Raw genomic sequence first — 15,562 nt, forward strand, 5'->3', positions numbered from 1 at the left:
TTACCTGGAGTCGTTTCTTGCACCTTTAAATCATCGGAATTGCTCCATCTGACTCTGGGGCTTAAAATATTTGTCTTGTACTCTAGGTTTTCACAGTTGATTTTCTTGCACTGTATTTAACTCTTTTAGTTAAATCAGTAACAAGGTAGTTCTAGATCTACAGAAATCATCTGGAAAGAATGTTGTAGCAATCTTGCCAAAAAGAGACTTTATAATCTTTCCCCCAAGGTCCCTGTCTCTGTTGACACTGTTCATATTGCCCCGAGGTTCCAAGTCAGAAACCCTGGTGCCACTGTGGTCCTTCTCCTCTCCCAGGCCTCAGGCCACTTACTCATCAGATCCCGCTGGTGGGTTCTACCTCAGCTCTCAGACCTGAGCCCACGCCATGCTTCCTCCTCCGGCTCTCCCAGGGCCCTCAGGACACAGCAGCCCTGACACCGACCCTTCCCGTGCGCTGGACGGTGCCTTGCATCTGTCCTCAGTGTGGTGCTCTCTCTTCTGGTCGCGTGAGTGACCTTAGAAACTAATTAGATCCCGTCACTCCCTCTGTGAAGATTTTTGCTCCCACTCTGTTGCAGGGTGAAGTCTGCACCCCTCAGCATGGTTTATGTGGTTTTTCACACCTGGCCCAGACTTAGCCCCCATACCCTCACCTCCGTCACGCTTCCCATGCCCTCCTCTGACACCCTGAATACTGCCGCCCTGAGGACTCCGCACAGCTCTGCAGGCACACCACGCGCTTGCAGAGCACTGTGCCTCCGCATGGGCTTCCTGTGCCCAGGATTCTTTTCTTTTCTTCTGTGTGCAACAGATACTTCTTAACCCTTAAGATTCTGCTGAAATGTTTTTTTTTTAAGTAAATGCTTCATTATGGATCTTGAGTTTTGGGTTTTTTTTTAAAGATTTTATTTATTTATCTTTAGAGGGGAAGGGAAGGAGAGAAGGATAGAAACATCCATGTATGGTTGCCTCTCATGCGTCCACTGCTGGGAACCGGCCTGCCACCCAGGCATGTGCCCTGGCTGGGAATCGAACCACGATCATCTGGTTCACAGGCCTGCGCTCAATCTACTGAGCTACACCAGCCAGGGATGAAATGTTTATTTGTTCACTTATCAAACCCAGGACATACCAAGTGAACTAGATAGACACCTAAGACTGAGTAACACTCAGTTCCCTGTATCCGGGAACCTAGAGTCCCCCAGGGGAGACAGCCATAGGAAACACAGTGCAGTGCCCGATGCTAAGCATTGTGAGCGTGACTTGTAGGGAGGATTGGGGGAGCGCAAAGGAGGAGGACAGCTAAAGGGGCAGTTGAGAAAGTACCAGGAGGTGATACCTGAGCTGAGCCTTAAAAGACGAGTTTGCCAAAAAAGAAGAGGCAGCAGAGGTTCCAGTGGAAGGGGCCGTTTGAAGCAAAGGCAGAGAGAAAGGAAACAGTCTTCCAATCCTTTGTAAAAGATTCTAAATGTCCATCATTGGGTTATCCCAACAACAGGCTCCCAAGTGTTTTGAATCTCTTGAAGTGAATGCTTGTGAGTCTCTGGTCAGAGACCTGAGAGGGTAGGGGCTTGGTGAGTGGGTGTCCCCAGTGCGCAACCCAGTACAAAGAAATGATACACCTTTGGGGATGACAAGGAGAAAGTGATGGGATCTCTGAGCCTCAGTTTCCATGTCATAGCATAAGACATTGTAACTAGATGATTTTTTTATGGTTCTGTGATTTGATGGCTGGGCATTTACATTTCAATGAGGAATTGGCAGGGGTGGAGAGGAGAGAGTATTTACAGTGCTTCCTCATTTATCTGGGAACATGGAAGGCTTGCTGCTGATACTTTTAGCCAAGTAGATTCTCTTAATGTCTATTTTTTATTTATTCCTTTTTTTTATGAAAGCAAGTTGATTATAATTAGCTTTCAGGGTTGCTAATAATATCGATCGAAAATGTGCAGTTTGGGTTATTTGGAGGAGTAATCATCTCCAAATAATTGTATATCTAATCTGTCTTTAAAAAAACAAGGGCAACAGCAAAAACACCACCTCGGTGGTCAGATGATTGACAGCTCTGGAGAGGAGAAGACTTGGGGCCATAGTTTGGAAGGGTGTGGTGAAGGAGCTTGAGGCATGGTCTGCATGACCACAAATAGCAGAGAAAGAATCAGAGCTGCAGACAGTGTAAGAAAGGCCTTGGGAAAGTTCCAAGCTGCCTGATAAATGCAATAGGCAGCTTTCAGTGATATCAGCCTGCCTGTCCTGGAGGTGTTTAGGCATTCTCCTAGGTACCCCTCAGAGACATATGAAGGGGACTTAGGTACCTGGTAGAGAGTCGCATTAGTTGACCTTGAAATATTCTTTCAGTGGCAATTGCCAGTGAGTCTGCTGTGGATGCAAGAGAATTTTAGTGAGATCCTTTCTGTAAAGAGGTAGCCATTCATTCTTTTGGAAAAAAAGAGGCTTGTCACATTGGTATTGCCATTGTAGTCTCTCACTGTGTCCTTCTGAGAATTAATTTATAGTTACATAGGGCATAGAAGATGAGAACATTACATGCATGAATTATCCTTGTAGCTAATTTTTTTTCTGGCAAAATGAAGTGCATTCTTGTGGTTGTTTCTATCTTGGCAAAATTGAGTATGTTACTTGCAAAGATTCCTGAGAACACAGTGCCTTTGACATCTGTCTGGGGAATTGTTGGGTGTTGTGGGCCTCCTCTAGCACACATCGGCAGCTCTCCACTGGAAGGCCCTCTGTGGCCGTCCCGTCTCTCCTGCCTCCCCCCTAACCCTCCTCTCACACTGGGTTAGTAATGAGCGAGCTCTGACTCAGTGACCAGACTGCTCTCTGCTTCCCACCGCTTCCTGGCCCACGCTGGCCTCTGTATCTAAGCCTCTCCCTTGCATCCCTAAATCCGTCTGCATAAAACCCAGCTCTCAGAGCTGCTCTGAAACCCAACGCAGGAAGAGGACTGTTGCCTGACTCCTTTTCCTCCAAAGAACCTGAGGTCATAGGTAGGCAGAACCTGGAGGCCAGTTCAATATGCTGCTGACGTTTGGTTTTCCTTGCCGGTGGGTGCTGAGCCAGAGGAGGCCTCGGTCTGGGTCCTGCCTGTGCCACTTAGTGCTGCCGTAAGTTACAAATGCTTCCTCGCCTGTAAAACGGGAACAATGAGAAGTCCTACCCTTGCAGGATAAGTGTGAGGGTTACATAATGCTCACGAAGCTCTTTCGCACAGGGTCTAGCACATAGTACGTGCTCAATTCAGTTGTGGGTTATTATGATCTTGTTCTGCCCACTTGACACCTATTTCATTCTCCTCTTTATTATCGTGGGCCTTTTGAAAAATGAAAAGAAGGCAATTCCTCTGCCTTTGTCTGTATAGGGTACTCGCTCTGCCGAATGGATATTCTGTGGGGTGGATTTTATCACAGGATTCTCTGCACCTCTCGCAGCAAACGCGGGGCCAGCTGATCTGGAAAGTGGACATGGTGCTGGCCTCACTGTCATTTTGAGCTCCTGCCCGAGAGCAGTCAGCACTCACCCTCTTTTTGGCCAGTTCCATTCACAGAGGAGAAAGTTCTGTTCTGACATCTCAGGTCAGTCTCTAACAAGTCAGGTTTTGCCAAGAGGAAAGCACAGCATCTTCTTTCTTCTGAGGGAGGTGGCCTGTAGTTGTCCATGACAATGAGGGGAAGTAGCGCCTTCTTCATCCCAGACCCTTCTATCTATAATCAGAGCTTTGTACACTACGAATATAACATTCTTACCAATTCCCAGTACTGTGCAAGCTACGCCACAACATCAGTGCGTGCTTTACGTCAGCTTCTTAAATCCTCGACAGCCACATGGCATTAGAGAAGCAACCATTTCCCGAGGGAGCAGACTAGGACCCTGTGGAGAGAGAATCAGTCCTCCGAGGTCACCCAGCTGGGAAGTGACACCCTGCAGCACCCCCCTTGTTAGGCAGCGCCATGCTCTGTCCTTGGCCTCCATGAAGAGTGACTCTCAGCCCTTCCCACATTGGCATTCTCTGGCTTCTGCTTTCTCCCAGGCCGTGACGTTTCAGAGTGGCACAGGTCGTCTGCAGAGCATCTCCAATGGCCATCTCCACGCACCAGCACACTCAGACACTTGTACAACAAAGCCACGAGAATGCCCAGGTGGGGACACAGGAGAGGTTTCCCCTCCTAGGCACAGGCACACCCCACCGGGTGTGCTGGGGAGGCATGACACACCTCACTGCATGGCAAACCCAGCTGTGACATTAGTAACTTACCAGGAAGACCACCGGCTCCGGCGCTAAGGACCTGGGTCTGAATCCTGATCTGACTGCAGACTGGCTGTGTGCCCTCAGCAAGTTACTGAACTATTGGAAGCCTCATCTGCAATAAAGGTCTGATAAAATTTCCTTATTAGGTGTGCCGTGATCACATATATTAAAAAATAAGACACTAAAAGTGACGTACACCTGCAAGAACCACTCACTACATACGTATTTGTTTCCCTCTCCTCCCACGGCCTGTCCCCACCCTCCACCTCCAGCCTCCTCCCCCCTTGGACGTCCCAGGTCCTGCATTGCTCCCACTTGCTTATAACCAGATCCTTTCTTTCCTGGGTGTTTCGCTTGGGCTCTACTTTCCTTTCAGCCTGCGATGAGGTTTCATTCCCAGGTGCTGGCCAGGGGCTGTGGTCCTCCGGCTCCTGAGAAGGACGTAGAGGGAAGGTTCCACAAGTGAATGGCGTGCGCAAACGAGCAGTGAGCAAACCCCCAGCAGTCAGTGCCCAGGATAATTGGCATGGAGGTCATTGGGAAGGTGGTTCTCATTCTCTGCGTGGCGGCCTTTTCTTTTAAAGCTAATATTGTTGTGTGCTGGAGTATGTTTTTGCACAGTGTTTGCTTATATTAATTTGTTCCAGGATGGATTTTTCTTAGCTTGCTGAGGCCCCAACCCAGTGAATTAAGGAGGGAGCAGGGACTATACTTACTGCTGCTTTCAAAGCAGGGGCTTCTAGTGCCTGTTTTCTGAAACGGAGGTTGCCATAGAGAACTGTCTTGAATCCTATATGTATATTTCTAGGCCATGTAACCAAAGGGAATTTTACTCTGGAAAAGAGGAGACCAAATCACAGGGCCTGAGTGAGAGCTCTACTCATAAGTGGCCCCAGAAAGCCTTTCAGTTTTCTCCTGAACAAATTTTTGGGGAAGGTTGATGAGATGGGAAGAGGGACTGTGAGCCAGGCACTCAGAAATGCATCGCCTTCCCCACTGAATCATCACAGCCCGAGTTTGTGAAGCGATCCCTACATAGCCCATATTTTGCCTGTCATGCCTCCTTAGTGAGGGCTTCTGTGGAATTAAAATAATCCATTAGACTGTCAGGCCATAAAGATAATAAAATCGGGGTGTTGGAACAGGGGCGGGGAAGGGGACAGATGATGTGAGTGATAAGATCACAGTTCTTCCAGGACAACAAAATGTCAGTCAAAGCCAAGTCCCTTTCTCCTCAAGAAAATCCAGGAGTGTTGTCCAGGGCCTGTGTGGCCTTCCTCGGACCCTTAGAGACCCTCCCTGCAGTTCCCCCCTAAACTTAGCAGAACCCAGGGGTGGGAGGGGATGAAAGTATTCCATGCTTCTTTGTGTATAAATAGGCTTCTGCTGCAGGTGGTCAAGCTGTGTCCAGCTATCTTTAAGGAAACAGTAAAGTTCTGGAATGAGTATGGCCTTTAAAGGTACTTCTTCACATCTGGGCTCAGCCACTTGCCATCTGCAGGGCAGGGGCAATTGAATAAGCACCCCTGTTCCTCTTCCGTGGAGTCATACTACCTACCCAAAGGGTGGCTCTGGGGAAGGGTGGTCGAGTGCCGGGCACAGTGCCTTACATGCCGCAGGAGCACTGTTGAGTTGGTGCCCTTCCATTATTCATAGGATCGGGAGGAGCAGAGCAAAGGAGAGCAAGAGCTACAACAGTTTGGCTCGTAGAACGATCGAATGGAGGCAGCAGGGAATGGTGGTTAAAAATGTGGACTCCAGAGTCAGAGGGCTGGGGTTCCAAGCCAGGCCCTCCTTCGCAACCCCTGGGCCAATTACCTGACCTCTCTGGGCCCCAATTCATTCATTTATAGAACAGGGGCAGTAACCTACCTGGGCAGGCTGCTTTGATGTAGCAAGTTCTCGATGTATGTGTTGCTGTCACCATTAGGTGGTAGAAGTTTTAGAAAAGGAGGAGGGGCTGGATTTGAATACCTAGAAATCTTGTAGCCGGGTGATTCCAAGACCTGTGCCTGGGCCCCCAAGGAGCAACCAGGCGGCTCACCAGTGGGTTTGGTGAGGAGCACTGCTACTGGGCTCATCACGGATCCAATTTCCTCTGACGGTGGAGGGAATGGTAGAGTCCAACGTGGATGCGGTGGGGGGCGGAAGTCGTAATTTATCTCATCACTTATCGACCTTGATGTATTGTTACATCGTGTGTCTATCACAAGATATGAAAGATCTGGCCTAGTTTAGAGGACCTGGAGGCCAATGCGGTCCTTTGGAGAACGCCGTACCTTCCTCGTGTTTTCTTAGAAGTGCATGTTGGACTCACATTAAAGGCTAATGAATCCCAGATCAGTCCCCAGTGAGCAAGTTGGCTTCTAGATGTCTCTGGTGGGTAGGCCAATGTTTCTCGTATTCGTTTGGCCCCTGGACACCATTTTGAATTATACTGATAAGTATCTATTATCTATTATAATACACCTATGAACATCCATTGGAACTAGTGTTTTGCAGAACATCTTTAGGAAGCAGAGCCTATGCTCCTTAATGTCTCTTCTGGCTCAAATGGCCATGACCTGTAGAATGGACAGATCTTGTCTGTGGACCATCCAGAAGCCACAGACACACCAGCAGTGGGAATCTCCCCCATTTGGTTCTCAGTAAAATCCCAAATGGAGATTTTCGGCAGGGTCTTCCTGCTTTCTGCACATCCTCCTGAACTCAGCTTTCCCCCACCTGCCCTCAAGGGCCCAGGACCCCATCCGTTTTCTACTGAGCCGCCGCCCTATTGTTAGGAAAGGGCCTTTGTCCTTATTTTTGTCAGCATGTGTGCTAATATTGATAGAAGACTGTGAAGGCTGTTTTCTTTCTGGCTCCAGCTGCCTTCAAAGTCCCTCCTTACAAGTTACTTTCTCATTCTTTTTTTTTTTTTAATTTTTTTTATTTATTTATCTTTAGAGGGGAAGGAGAGAGGGAGAGAAACATCAATGTATGGTTGCCTTTTGTGCGTCCCCTGCTGGGAGTTGGCCTGCAGGGAACTGGACTACAACCGAGGCATGTGCCCTGACTGGGAATCGAACCGCGATCCTCTGGTTCGCAGGCCCGCGCTCAATCCACTGAGCTACACCAGCCAGGGCCTACTTTCTCATTCTTTTGTTGACTCGGTCAAATGTCAAGTTCCTGCCTCACCTGCCATGTTTCTGTGCTTCCTTGTACCCATGTGAGTGCTCCCTCCACTCTTAGAGAGTTGTTTTTTTGTCTTTTTGGTTTTTTTGGGGGGGGGCTTCTGAGCGTGTCCTTATCACTTTTGCCAGTGAGTCATGGAGATTTTCATTCTAGCCCTTGCTTTTAGTAAATGGAGAGTCGGGATTTAAACCCAGACTCCCTGTCATAGGAATAACTACCTTCTCACAGGTTGGATTAATGGAAGCAAATGTTAGTTCATCCCCTCCAAGGAGATAATGAACACATGTGTCCAAAGTTCATGCACTGAATCTGTCCCAGCCCAGGAGTCCTCGCAGACAGTTTCTGAAGTAGTGTGTGTCATGGGTCCATCCAGTTTGGGGCTTCTCACTTCTCACTGCAGACTTTGTTGGTTACAGTCTACCTGTGACTAGTGTCACCTAATGCTCTCGTTCTACTTGTACTTGACTTAGACACCCCGAGTGGAATTCTGGGGCTTCTCTTTAGTCTCTCTAGTGTAGGTGAGGCCCGATCCAACAATGATTTATCACCTTCTCTTTGTAGCTCTCATTGTACTTCCAATTTATCATTCAGTGTTTCTCTCTCTCTCTCTCTCTCTCTTTTTTTTTTTTGCTGCCTAAAAGCCCTATAAGGGCTGGGTCTTGTCTGCCTTGTTCTCCTCTCTGTCCTGGTCAGTTATCTTAGAGCTTGGTATAAAGTAAGCATTCAATAATTAAGTGAATAAATGAATGAACAAATGAATGAACAGACCAGCCAACCAACCAACTAACCAACAAATGAACATACAAGTTCATCTACTGTTATTGGGCATGTCCCTCCCTCTCATATTGCTGTAGAGTTTTAAAGCCTTGACTGTAAGATGGGATCTGTAGAGACCCCCTCTTCTTCTTTCTTCCTCCAAAGCTTTGTCCCTGTATCCCATACTATCTCTTTCCCCTTTTCTTTTCCCCAGGCCCTGGGTATAGATGTCTCCCCTCCTCCATAGGTACCACTGACGCCAGCATAAAATGATGATAATAATCACCCCCACTGACTGAGCGCCTCCCTGGCAGTGTATGCGCTAAAGCCTTTCTGAGCATCATCATCTCATTTAGGTGCTGAGGAAACTGAGGCCCAGGGAGGTGAACAGCTTTCCCCAGATGCACTAAGCTCATTGGAGCTAGAATTTGAGCCTAAGTCTGGCAATCGCCAAGACCATACTCTAGATTTTGTATCCATCCCCTAAATGGGGACCCCACTTCACTGACCTGGGGATAGCAGCCCTGGCTCATGGTCCCTCAGTTTTCCCAAAGGAGGCTGTCAGCCTGGTGATGGCCTTGGAGGCTTCAGCATGCCCTGCCTGTTTAATTCCATTAGTGAGCATGCCCTTGGCCGCTGCCTAAAGGAGTCTGGGCCTCCCCAGCACATCAGGGCTCCATGGGTGATGGCATTGGAAGGTTTGCTGCTCGTTCAGAGAAGGGGAAAGGGGGTTGAGGCAGGTCTAAGGATGGAGCAGAATGAGGAGGACTGACCCTCCTGACCAGCCTCTCTTTTGCATGTGGGTCTGCTCTGGTCCCACGAAGGTGGCATAAACTCTGCTGATGGTCTGTGGCAGGAATATTCACTGTAATTTATTTCAGCCCATCTTGTGAGGCCAGGGGAATGACCTTCATCTCTCAACTGGGTGGCCAGCTTGACTAGAGATTTGTATCTTGGATGGCCCATGAGCGGTCACGCCATGGCTCAGAACCCAGCCAGAGTGTGCAAAAGCCCTAACGTCAGCACCAGAATGTGATAACCATGAGTCTCAGGCCTTTTCTGGCCCAGGAGTAATTAGCAGAGGCCTTGAGGAGGTCACTTTTGAGCATATTTTGATGGTGAGGGTGAGAATTTACTAAGTGGGGAGAGCAACCCAGTCCTTAATGGGTGTCCCTCTCCCTTATGGAAGCCACCACTATGCCCCGTGGAAGGCACCTCTGTGCCTCATAACGGGCCAGGCACAGAGGTGGTTGATTAAGTTGTGATAATTAACCAGGAAGTGGCCTTTGTGTGGATAATGGGAGAAGAGCGAATTTGAGCCACTGGTCAGTAAGAATCTGCAAAGAGAAGGCCCCTTGAGGAAAAGCACAGTTTCTTTCTCCATCCCCTAGTTTTTTTCTTGCTCCTTCCACCCTCGTTTTGCCTAAGAGAAGGTTGCCTGAAGCCTCCAGAAGCACATGGGTCACACTTACAGAGTTGGGCTGCTACAGGATTCACCTTTTCTGGAGGCATCTGGAGACTCCGAAGAGAAGTGGATCAACCTGAATGAGGATGAGATGCCCTCGAGGAGCCAGAATCGGCTTGCTGTCTCTTCCCCCCTCATTCCCACTGCCCTTGGCAATGGTATAGGGACCCAGCAGCTCCTCAGACCTGCCCCTTTCCAAGCTTTTGCACCCACCAAACTGCCCCTGGGCTGCCCGTAGTAGCAAGAGCTGGCGTATCATTCATGACATTCCCTTTTTAGAAAGCCCCCAGCTCTAGACAGCCTGCAGAAGCATCTAGAATGACTCCTGCGTTCTGCTGCATTGCCCAGCACACTTCCTACAGATGCTTAAACCAGACATGAAGGTACCTTGTGGCTCACAGAGTATGGATTTTTAATAGTGGTTACTTGTTCGCAGTGTAGCACCTAAAATCCAGCACTTCTCAGGCTGGCTCACGGCATACTTTGGCGCTTCTGGTTGGGAAGGTCTGACGGTGCCTCCTGACCCTGTTGGACCTCGGTAACCATCTGGGTGAATAAGAAGTGAAGCAGCATCCCAGTGACCCTGAGCAGGGGAAGGGCTTTCCCAGGCATGGGACAGACTCTACAGCAGATGCAGGGGGTGGAAGAATAACATGGAAAATGAAGAGAACCCCTGAAGGGTTAGGAAATGGCATAGAATACTACAAGTCCTTGGTGAAAGATGTTAACACTAGACTTATTGTGGTACTCATTTAGCAATATATGCAAATGTTGAGTAATTGTGTTGTACACCTGAAACAATAGAACGTCATGTGTCGATTATATCCTCTGAAAAAAAACACCGGAAATCCTGACAAGGAAAGAGCATCGCGGGGAGCCTGGAGCTCACAGCACGCCACGCACTCTCTGCTTCCCGGGAGCCCCTCACTCAAGCACATGGAGGATTTTGCCATAATAGGAATTTCGTTTAATCACATTTCATAAAAGAATTGATGATCTAAGGCTCGGGAGGTGTGGAGAGTGCTGCTTTTCTCTGACACCTTCTCTGTTCGGTTTTTACTTGGCCTTGGGGTAGGGGCGGGGGCACTTGGAAAATTTGTTCCGAGCGGAAGCCACTTTCTTTTGGCCCAGGACAGTGAGGATCTGGGGAAAGAACTGGAGAAGGGAAAGAAAAGGGCCTGAGAAATAAAGGCCAAGGCTGCCCTGACTGGAGAGGTTCGGGAGGGTGAGTGGGTTTTGCAAATGTTATTTATTGAAGGCAGAAATGTCTGCTCTGCACAGCTGGACAGAGCAGACACCCAGGGAGGCCGAGGCCTTTGCTAAGCCCCAACTGCGAGGCTGGCTGGAAGAGAAACCCAGGGAAGGGTTTTGGACGCCAAATCCCATTTTCCCAGCCCTTCAGCTTCCAGGCCAGCTGAACCCAGTAGCGGAGTGGCTTTATTTCACTATTGTGCTGCCTGCTGAGGCAGTGGGGAAGCTGCCACGGTTTCCATCCTGGGCTTTGTGGTTAAGCACTTCCTAACTCCGCTCTGACATCTCTCTCATGTTAGAGGTTGAACAGGGGGCTTTCTGCTGGAGGCTTGCAGACTATTGCTGAAGGCGGCTCCTAATTATCTGTGGTCACCAACGACAAAACACCTTGGAATCTATAACCAGTTATTTCAAGCAGCACTTCCACTTCCACCAGCCCCAACTCACTGGAGAGTGGAGCTGCCTCCTGTGCCAAGGGTGGGCAGCACCCCCAGGCACTGTGCTTCCTTCTTTCCCCTCCCCTCTGCTGGTGACTGCTCTGTGCGCTCCGGTTCACAGAGGGGGCCAGAGCATAAACAGCTGCCTTTTTATCCCTGCATGGTCTTTGCTACTGTCGCCCTCCTCAGAGCCAGTCACTGTTTTGCATGCTTGTGTGCACGCCCCTCTCACACCCACAGCTGGAGGTTTGCAGGCCTCCCCATGGACTGGTCTGTCTGCCGGCAGCATTGCTGCTGCTGTGCATGTGCGAGTGTGTGCAGCCTCTCCTTCTGGCAATGGTTAGTCCTGAAGGAGGCAGCCACATTCCCTCTGCCCCGTCCAAAGGCTCTGGTGAGAACCCTTCCTGGTCTCTTTCAGCTTCTGGTGGCTCCTGATGAGCCCTGGCTTGTGGAACCATGATTAATCTCTTCCTCCGTATGCAGGTGGCCTTCACCCCTTGCCTCTGTATGTCAGATCCCTTCTTTTCTCTTACACAGACACCAGTGATTGGCTTCAGAGCCCACCAGGAATCCAGACCAATCACATCTTGAGGTCTTTAAATTAATTGCATCTGTCAAAACCCTATTTCCAAATAAGGTCACACTCATGGGTACTGGCATTTAGGACTGGGGCATAGCTTCCAAGGGGAATACCGTTTAAGTCGGGATACCACCCTTTCCCTCCTCCTCTTCTCTCCTTTCTTCTTCCTCTTTCTACTTTTCAGTCTCCTCATCCTTCGCTTCTCCTTCCTTCTCCTCCTTGAGTGCCTGCCAACCACAGGAATATTTTTCTTTCATAAAAAGTATACTTGTGCCCTGGCTGGTGTGGCTCAGTGGATTGAGCACTGGCCTGCAAACCAAAGGGTCTCTGGTCCGATTCCCAGTCAGGGCACATGCCTGGGTTGCAGGCCAGGTCCCCATTGTGGGGGACTGATGTTTCTCTCTCTCTTTCTCTCCCCTTTTCCCTCTGTCTAAAAATAAACATATAAATAAACAAATAATCTTTTTTTAAGAAAGAAATATACTTGTGTAATTTGATTCTTCTCCTGGGTGGTTCTTGGAATAAGGTCCAAGTATTTGATTAATCCTTTGAATCTCAGAGCCACTCATCATGTGCCTTTGCTTTCTCACGGGTAGTGCCTCTGTGAACCCAGCAGAACTCTCCATTTGAAAAGAGGTTTGTGTGAGACATTAGAGAGAACTTCCTGCCAGTAGTGGTTGTGAGATGAATAAGTAAGCCCTAAGGGGGTATGGACTCCCCTTTGCGCAGATAGTTAAAAACAACCCTTAAATGACCTCCCAGCTCTGATCTCTGTAGTTTTCTTGTTCTAAAATCTTGTTCTAAAATGCTCACAGCCTCGGAATACAGGTCAGACCCAGGGGTCTCGGGTAAACTCATGATTTTAGCTGTGGAGTGCAGTACTCCTTCAGGCCGTGTTCTGAAACCCGGCCCCATTCTGTGAGGGCTACAGAACACACTGCGTACTGACTGCCGCTTGTGTCCTCGCCCTGGGAAGAGGCCATAGAAATGACCTATGCCACTTCCTCCCATCAGGACCCAAGCCAGCCTTCCAAATCCAGCTGAGATTCTGCCTCCTGCTTCCTCCCTGTCTATATTCAGCCAGAATCTCTCTCCTCTGATTTGTCTTTCCATGGTATTTGTCCTTTAGAGGAAGTATCACTCATGGTTTCTTATGTGTCAGGCACATATCATTTTTTTCCTCTGGATTTGAGGGCCTTATTCATATTTTATTCTTTGCATTTCTTCAAGTCATGCCTTGCATTTAGTAAACAATTATTTCAGCTACTAGAACCACAACGAAATTGCTACTCACTCTGCTTTTCAGTTTCAAGTCCAAAGTTCGCAGGAGGGAATTCCAGCCCCATGTTCTCCTTGTCACCTGTCTCCACAGGCACCCTCAGCCTGCCACCTTGCTCCCCTCCATCCCAGTTTGCCAGTGACTGTCCTGGTGTCAGCATTTAAAGTTCCACACCCTGAGAAACTCCTCAGTGTCGGGCGCACAGGTTGTCTTACTCCACACTCACCCTCCCCAACTTGCTGAGAATCTCTATGAACTGAATTGTACCTCAGGCTCCACGTTTCTCTAGTCCTTTGGCATATAGCTGCCGAAACTCCCCTTCACCTTCAGGTGGGCTTCTGGCCCCAGCCCCACGCAGCCCTCCCAGGGCTTCCCCCAAAGGCAAGCTCATAAGCGCGACTTCTCTGCCCCGCCCCATCGCAACTCTCACCCAACGCCATGCAGCGGACCATCCCAGGCAACTTCTCCTCTCTCCACTCCCAGTTCCCTACGTTTATCAAATCAGAGAGGGTCCTGGCAGGATTGGATGGCAGACGAAACCCTCTCCTCTGTAAAGCCACAACTCAGAGAGACCTATTCCATAAGGCTCACTGAAGGAAATGCTTTCTTACCAGCTCATCGCCACCCTTCCTTCTTTCCCTGGGGGCCTCTAAGTGACGGAATAGAACCAGGGCTAGTTGTTGGGACCTGGGTTCTACCCCAAATTTGCCATTAGTATGAATTCTTAATCTCAGTTTTGCTAATTGTAAAATGAGAAAGTCGGGTGAGCTCTAACGTTTTTCCCAGCCTTTCCAAGCTTGGACTCGAAGGGCTTCTGCATGAAAAACAAATGCTTTAAGCAGAGCAGTGAGGGAAGAGGCCTCCGAAATCTTGGCGCGCCCCCACCACCAGTTCCCACTTGACTGTAATCAAGTCTTTATCCTTTGATTCCCTGTAATCCCATCCTGGCCCAGCTGGCCCAGCTGTGAATGGGACAAAAAAGCCACCATCTACAGCTTAAGAGATTTTGAAGTACAGTTAGAAGTCCAGGGTTCCTTTCCTATGACTCGATTTACACAACAAGATTTGGAAGGAGAGGTTCAATTTCTGAGCCTGGTTTCTGGCTGAATTTCCACCAGACCCAAAGCTGTATCTGATTTTCCCCTCTGCTCTCCAGATGAATTGATCAGGACCTAATTGTGGTTACCCTTGTATATTTTAGATGTAGCTGAGCCTATTGAAGCAATGCATTGGGTGACTTTCCAGCCTCAAACTCTAGAATGTGTGTACGTTTTTATGTGTGTGCACATATTTTTAATATCTACACCCCACGTTATGTTGGCCAACACACTTTCATTTTCTATCTCACCTGATACTTGCAACAACTTTGTAAGGTTGGTACAATTATTACCCCCACACGGGGAACCTGAGGCTCAGAGGAGTGAAATGTGGAAGTATGTGGCAAAACCAGAACTTGAACTTACATCCTCCAACTCCAAATCCCACCCCTCTCTGTGTGCCCGCAGGGGGTGGTGAACAGCCTGGGCCCCCTGCCGCTCCCCACAGGGCCACAGGGATGAGAACGTCACACTGACAGAGGTGGCCACAGGTACCTGCCCCGCCCCCAGCTTAGTTCTGCAAACCAGTGCCTCTCAAGCTTTATTGTGCACACAAATCAGCTGTGATCTTGTTAAAATGCAAATTCCAACTCAGTAAGTCTGGGGAGGGGTCAAAATTCTGCATTTCTAATGAGCTCCCAGGTGACACTGGTGTTACTGGTTGGGGTGGCCCTTTGAGGGGCACACTTTGCATGGCAGGGCTGTAAATGGCTCTGGTTGACACATGCAGAGGGGAAAGGACAGGAATCTGTGTCTCCCCAGGCCCCTACCACAGTCCTTCCCCAGGGGGCAGGGCTGTGAAGAGGCCCAAGAAATCTGACCCCTGCAGTGTAAAGGGCGTGCTTCCCTGTATCAAGGGGCAGTTTAGTTGTGATTCTAGTTGCTTAAACAATCACTTACTTAGCGCTCATCCTGTTGTCGTCACTCACATTCAGGTGGTGAAACAAGACAGTCTGTCAGGGGACACAGTCAGGGTGGCAGGTGAGGGCCCTTTTGTGTCCTGATGTTGGTGCTCTGCACATAATGGGTGCAGGCAGGACACTGCGGGATGGGAGGGACCCGGTGAGGGTTTCAGGCCTGTGGCCTTGAACAAAGATGGAGAGGGGCAGGCCTGACTTGAGGGGGATGGTACAGGGAGGCCTCAGAGTGACAGGGGCCATGTGGGGTCAGACGGCCCAGCCAGGGAGGGCGGCTATGTCCCCACAAAGCCAAATGTAGCCCTCTAATCCGAAAAGCTCCTAAGAATTGATGACCTG

General features: G+C 49.2%; 1 protein-coding gene across 1 annotated transcript in view; it reads left to right on the forward strand.

Annotated features, from left to right (window-relative positions):
* The window catches only part of KCNH1 (potassium voltage-gated channel subfamily H member 1), a 320,423-nt gene that overhangs the window by 245,636 nt on the left and 59,225 nt on the right, over positions 1 to 15,562 (forward strand). The gene's annotated exons all lie outside the window — the stretch shown is intronic.

This window comes from Sturnira hondurensis, unplaced genomic scaffold, assembly GCF_014824575.4.
Source record: "Sturnira hondurensis isolate 20B ecotype Veracruz unplaced genomic scaffold, ASM1482457v3 Scaffold0019216, whole genome shotgun sequence".
Classification (NCBI taxonomy): Eukaryota; Metazoa; Chordata; class Mammalia; order Chiroptera; family Phyllostomidae; genus Sturnira; species Sturnira hondurensis.